At 38.6% G+C, this 7,153-nt stretch overlaps 1 pseudogene; it reads right to left on the bottom strand.

The window, feature by feature from the left end:
• Nucleotides 1-470: 470 nt before the first annotated feature.
• LOC122007546 lies at nucleotides 471-542 on the bottom strand (annotated as a pseudogene).
• Between the last annotated feature and the right edge of the window lie 6,611 nt (nucleotides 543-7,153).

Raw genomic sequence — 7,153 nt, 5'->3', positions numbered from 1 at the left:
GACAGAACATTTCATAGAAGACAAATTCTGCAAAGAAATCAAACAGAACAAGAACATTCTATCATGGCGAATATACCACTGAAAGATTATGCAGCAACTTTTGCTAGGGGTTTTCGATCTAGTAATTCAAGGCCTTCAGTTGAAGTAAACAATTTTGAGATCAAACCTGCAATTATATCTATGGTGTAGCAAAATTAGTTTTGTGGAGGACCGCATGAAGACCCAAATCAACACTTGGAGGTCTTCTATGAGATATGCGACACAATGAAGATGAATGGTGTTCCTTCTGAGGCAGTGCGCTTATTACTATTTAGGTTTTCTTTGAGAGATAGAGCCAAGCAATGGTTAAACTCTTTGGCTCCAAATAACATCACAACATGGGAGCAATGTGAACAATAATTTCTTGACAAATTCTATCCTCCAAGTAAAACGGCTCATATGAGGAACCTTATTGCAAGTTTCAAACAAGCAGACTCAGAATCTCTATTTGAAGCTTGGGATAGATACAATAGTATGCTCAGACAATGCCCACACCATGGTTTGGAAAGGTGGTTAGTTCTACATACATTTTATAATGACATCAATTATCATACAAAGGTGTCCCTTGATTCAGTTGCTGGAGGGGCACTTATGAATAATAGCTTGGATGAAGCCGAAGAGATAATTGAAAGTGTAGCACAAAATCACCATCAATGGGCTAATGAAAGAAGTGGTGGCTATTCTTGTGTGAACCCAACAACAAAAGCATCAGGGAAATTTGATGTTGATGCAGTTACCTTATTAGCTGCAAAACTGGATGCTCTCACAAAAAGATTTGAGAATATGGGAGCTAGCTCAAGTACGGTCAATGCCATTGTTTCTTCTTGTGAAGTATGTGGAAGTTTTGAACATTCAAATGACTCATGTCCATTGGGAGCTATCACTGCACAAATTAATCAATTGGAACAATGTGATGTAATCATGGGGTTTAATCAAAGGCAGAACAACCCATACTCAAATACATACAACCCTGGGTAGAAAAGTCATCCTAATTTTTCCTATAGAAATAATCAAGATCAAGGACTATCTATGGGGACAATACCTAGTTTTCAGTCCGGGCAGCAGAATTTTCAACAACAACAATCTTCTCAGGGCTTTCCTATGCCAAAAATTGAAAAGATGTTTGAAGAAATTATCTCCAATCAGAATGAAATGAAGCAGGACATTTTGAAACTTACAGAGAGAATGGATAATTCTGATAAACATCAAAAGATTCTGGATAGTCAGATTGCCCAACTAGCTTCCTCATCTTCTAGAGCACTAGGACAACTACCTGGCAAGCCTGATGTCAATTCTATAGAGCACTGCAATAGAATTTAGCTTAGGAGCGGACGGACCTTGGGAGATCCCCAAGTGACTACTCCAAAAGGGATGCACACTGAAGAAGAGCTCTCTCCTCCAAAGCCAAATCAAATTCAAGATGATGAGGAGAGTACCACTAAGGTTGAAGAGACTCTTCCACTTAACCAACAAAGTAGAGTTGTCCCTTTTCCTCAAAGAATTGTAACGCTCAAGAAGGATGAAGAGTTTGGCAAATTCTTAGAGAAAGTTAAAGAGATTTGTGTTGAACTGCCAGTTATTGATGCAATTCTTCAAATGCCCAAGTTTGCCAAATTCTTGAAGGACATCATGTTAAACAAAAGAAGGAAAGGAGACATAGAGACCATTGCACTTACAGAGGAATGCAATGCTCTTTTGGAAAAGAACACTTCCCCAAAGTTGAAAGATCTTGGAAGCTTCTATATTCCTTGCAACATAGGAACTGAATTTATTGAGAAAGCTTTTTGTGATTTGGGGGCAAGTGTTAGCCTCATTCCTTATTCTATCTGTAATAAATTAGGTCTCAAAAACTTTAAACTTATTACTATGACACTGCAACTTGCTGATCACTCCTGTAGGTACCCTATGGGTATCATAGAAGATGTGTCAGTAGAAGTAGGTGGGAATATAATTCCCACCGATTTTGTAGTGTTAGACATGGAGGAGGACCCAAAAATTCCTATCATATTAGGAAGACCGTTCCTTGCTACAGCTGGAGCTATAATAGATGTTAAAAATCATAAACTTTCTTTGGTAATTGGTAAGAAACAGTTGGAATATGATTTATCTAATGCCTCTAACCATGTCTCTTCTCTTTTAAATACTTGTAGCAGGGCAAGCATTTACAAACTGGAGGAATGGAACTTCCATCCTCATGGGAGGCCACCAAATGAAGAAAATATTGTGGCGGAAGATGTTGGGAGAAGACCTCCCAACAAAAATGACAAATATATTTGCCCTCCAAGGGCAAGGAAAAGAGAGGAGTGATCAAGATTGGTTGAGCTAAAGACCTTAAACAAGCGCTTCTTGGGAGGCAACCCAAATGTTCTTTTAGTTAAATGCATTTCATGTTTTTATTTTTTTTCTCATTAGTAGTGTTTTTACTTTAGATTTCAGGTTAAATTTCACTTCCATGAGCTGGCCATGATTGCTTCATGGGTATGGAAGTATTGGAGAAGCAAGAAAGGAGAAAAATCATCAATTGGAGCAAAACAGAGCATGGCCGTGTGCTATGTTGTAGAGAAGGGAGATGCTTGGGCCGTGTATACATGACACGACCGTGTGGAGTCTCCAGAGAAGAAAAGGTTCATGGTCGTGTCCTAGACACGGCCGTGTGAAAAATCCAAGGAGGAGAGCTTCTTGGCCGTGTCTCACACACGACCGTGTGAAGAAACCAGTGCAGAAGCATGCACTGGCCGTGTCATCCGACATGGACGTGTGCTGATTCCAGAGAAGGAAGCTGGTGTGGCCATGTCCTAAACACGGCCGTGCAAGAATAGGCGAGGAGAAGAAGGATATGGCCGTGCCAATTGGCACGGCCGTGTGACTCAACCCGAGAGGGAGAAGGCAGGGGCCGTGTAGAGAAATCTGATCAGGCCGTGTCTCCTATACACGGTCAGATTCAAGCCGTGGGGGCCCCACACACCCTCCTCATCTCAACACCCTCTTCTCTCCAAAACTCCCTTCTTCTTCAACCTTCTCTCCAAATCTTCTCAGATCTAGGTCTAAAACTCTTTCTTTTCCACAAACTTCATCTAGATCTAGATTTTTTTCTTCTGCAAGACTTAACGATCTCCACTTTCATAACCCTACGATCTATTTCTTCAAGATCTAGCTTCTCCAATCACAAACAGTACCCTTCCCTACTATAATTTGACAATATGTCCAACCTTCTAAAGAGACTTTGCAAGGGGGGTGGTGGATCTAGTGGTGGAGACAAAGGGAAGGAGCCAACCAAAGACAAAGGGAAACAACCAGTAAAAGGCAAAGGAAAGAGGACCTCACGCGATGAAGGTAATGACAACAAATTCAATATCATGTTTAGAAATGATGATCAAATAACTATATTTGCATTTCTTGTCAATAGAAAGATTGTGTGTACTAGGTATATGGACCCAACCATTTTAGATATGATAGGAATTAGGGATGATATAGATTGGATGATTGGGTTCTTGGATTGGAGTGATATGTTGTACACACATCTACCTACTTATCCTCGCCTTGTTATGGAGTTTCTAGGTTCACTAGATGTCCATTTTGCCAATGAGGATGATTATGTTGGCAAGATAACCTTTAGATTAATGAGTCAAGAATTTTAATGGACATTTAGTGACTTTAACACTTGTTTTGGATTGTCTTCCAGTAGCTCTCAGAGGTTTGGCTCTAGGTTTAATTGAAATAATTTTTGGAATTCTATCACTGGATTAGATCATCCCTATGAGCCCTTTAGAGCCAAGGCTTCTCACATGCAAAACCATGTTTTTAGATATCTACATTGAGTTATGAGCAAAACTATTTTTGGTAGAGGGGAAAGTGATGGAGTCATTAAGAAAGTAGAACTTTATTCTCTATGGGCTATGTTACATAAAGTTGATTTTGATTCCAGCTTCCATTTTTTGCAAACCTTAGTGAGAGCTGTGAGGACATCTTCGGGATCAATAGTTCTTGGTGGTTTGATTACTCAAGTAGCCATTAACTTAGAACTTGATTTAGATGGGTTGGAAGTTATACATGGCAACAATATGATCGACATGGATGCATGTCTTGCTATGAAAATGATTGTTCAGGATGAGAATGGTTTTGCATTTCCTAGGAGGAATAGTTTTCCTTTACCTCTTCCTTGTCCTTCTCGAACTTCAGTTCGCAACCCATCTAATTGGGTACTTGTTGATTTAAACCCTGAATATGTCCCTTCTATATCCGGAGACACAGAGCCACACATTGAGCCCTCGTCATCTGGACACTTGTAGCCTTCCGGTCATCCGGATCTAGCTAGGCATTCTTTTGCCTATAGTACGAGTCCCTCCAGATTTGACTTTTCAGATTTTCGTGCATCTCAAGAATCACTTCATGAGAAGCAAAATACCCAACGAGAAATGTTGGAAGGTCGCTTCTCTTTATCAAATGACCAGTTTAGAGAGGTACAAAATCACTTTCAGTTCACGAGGAATTTTCAAGGTCAAGTGGCTGAATTTGTCTAGGATTATGATACAGATCAAGTTAGAATGAGAGATTTTATGCAAAGCATGAGTGTCACTAGCCAACAAGTAGATGCTTTGTTTGAGTATCATATAATCTTGAGCGAAACTCCAGGTTTTCCTAGTTTTCCCATTGGCCAACCACATCGTAGGCATCCTTTCCCTCGCCCACCTCCACCTCCACCTCCTCCACCATATTGATTTCATCTGGACGATGAAAAGTTTAAGTCTGGGGGGGGGGGGGTGTCGTGTTGGAGTGTATACTGAAAGCCTAAGCTTTGTAAACATTCATTATGAATAAAGAATCACATTTGGTCTAATTATCTACATTTGTTTGTAGTTGTTCATTTAATTTATATTGTAGATAACATAGTATGTGGTGTCACATACAGAAGATGATGTTATCAGTACCTTATAAATTATAAACAGAAGCTCACAACCAGAATGGAAAGGAACAAACCATTAGAAGGTCGTAGTGTAATTAGGTAATAGTTTATCTTGACTATATAATTACACTAGTACACTCAGAGTGTATTGAGTAGGACCATTTGAGGTCGTTCCTTTTATACTGACTTTATAAAGGAACAAAAACCTCAGTTATTATGGAAGTGTGTGCTCTTAATCCTAATATAATAACAAGCACATATGTTTGATATTTATTTCTTTAATTTATCAATGGGTGAGATTTAGTTCGATGAATCAATAAACCCGATAAATTGGGAAATGGTATCACTCATAGTGTGTGTTGTTGATTATAGAAGGAAACTGTGTCCTAGTGATACTAGGTTGATAATGTCCTCAAGAGGAGCTCATAAAGATTGTCATGTTAAACCTGCAGTGGACTTAGTCCGACATGATAATAAGGTTGAGTGGTACTACTCTTGGACTTAGATATTAATTAAATGAGTTGTCGAACTCACTTAATTAGTGGACATTCGATATCTTAAACACGGAGACTAACACACTCATAATAAGAAGGAGCCCAAAATGTAATTTGGGATTGGTGCGGTAGTTCAATGATAGTTCTCTAGTGGAATGAATTATCATTGATAAAATTAAGTTGTATGTTCGGGCGAACATGGGATGCTTAATTTTCGGAGACCAAAACAATTCCTCCTCTCGGTCCCTATCGTAGCCTCTTATTTATAGAGTACTATACCCATACCCACCTTCTATACCCACCTAAAGGGGCCGGCCAAGCTAGCTTGGGAACCAAGCTAGGGCCGACCTAAGCTTGGTTTGGTCGGCCCTAGCTTGAACCCAAGCTAGTAGGGCCGGCCATAATTAAATAAAAAGAAATTTAATTTTAGATTTTATTATTATGTGGAAGATATATTTTAAAGAGAATTAAAATTAAAATATCTCTCTTGTAAAAGTTTACAAAGATTAAAGAAAGAGATTAGATCTCTTTCCTTATTTGTAGATTGAGAGTTTTTATTTTCTCTTTAAAATTATTCACATGTTAATAAAATTAAAATTATAGATATTTCTTTTGTTAACCATGAAGAGATTTTAAAGAGAAATTTTATTTTTTTTAAACAAATAAGGAAAGTTTTAATTGTTGATTAAAACTTGTCCAATTTGTTTCCTCTTGATGTGGCCGGCCATCATTGTTTAATTGGGGAAATATTATTTTATTTTTCTCAATTAAATCATGTCAAGGAAATTAAGGAAAATTTGTTGTAATTAAATTTCCTAATTTACCTAGGCCAAGGAATATAAAAGAAGGGGTGAGGGTGCCTTCACAAGACACAACATCTATTATTCCTCTCCCTCTTTTGCTCCTTGGTGTGGCCGGCCATCATCTCCTTCTCTTCCTCTTGTGGTGGCCGAACCTCTCCCTCTCCCTTGGAGTTCTTGTGGTGGATACTACTCGGAGAAGAAGAAGAAGAAGGAGAGAAAGCTAGCATCTCTTGGAGCTTGGTTAGTATTTTATTTTTCCTCCTTGGTGAAGTTTCCCTTTGTGGCCGAACCTTGCTTGGAGGATAAGAAGGTGGTTGGTGGTTTCTCATCTTGGAAGATCGTTGCCCACACAACGTCCGAGGTTAGAAGAGGAATACGGTAGAAGATCAAGAGGTTTTTCTACAAGGTATAACTAGTAATTTCTATTTCCGCATCATGCTAGTTATTTATGGAAATAATACCAAATACAAGAGGCTTACGTTCTAGTATTTCGAATATGGTTTTTCGAAGTTGTGTTCTTTTGTTTCTTTCTTTTCCTTGTGATTTGATTGTTCTCTTTGGTTAACCTAAAGTTATTTTAGGAAATTAAATATTAGCTTTCTATTAAAGGTTTTGTCTAGTCGGTGGTGGTTGCTCCCATATCCAAGAAGGCCATGTGCCTCGCCACGTCAGTACTGGGAACCTTTTATGGAAATTGATATTTAATGGAATTAATAACTTAAGGAGACTTGGGTCGAACGTGTTAAGTTCCGCAGGAGATCCAAGTCAAAACCTAAAGAACAATAGATTAAGTTTTGGATCAAACGTGTTAAGTTCCGCAGAGATCCAAAATTTAATTTAAAAGAACACATGGTAGCTAGGAAAGGTTCGACCTTTGTACAAAATTTTGTACAGGAACCTATAGGCTTTCCGAG

Source organism: Zingiber officinale, chromosome 7B (genome assembly GCF_018446385.1).
Source record: "Zingiber officinale cultivar Zhangliang chromosome 7B, Zo_v1.1, whole genome shotgun sequence".
NCBI lineage: Eukaryota > Viridiplantae > Streptophyta > Magnoliopsida > Zingiberales > Zingiberaceae > Zingiber > Zingiber officinale.
The sequence above is the reverse complement of the archived record's forward strand: the minus strand, read 5'-3'. Positions and strand labels throughout refer to the sequence as shown.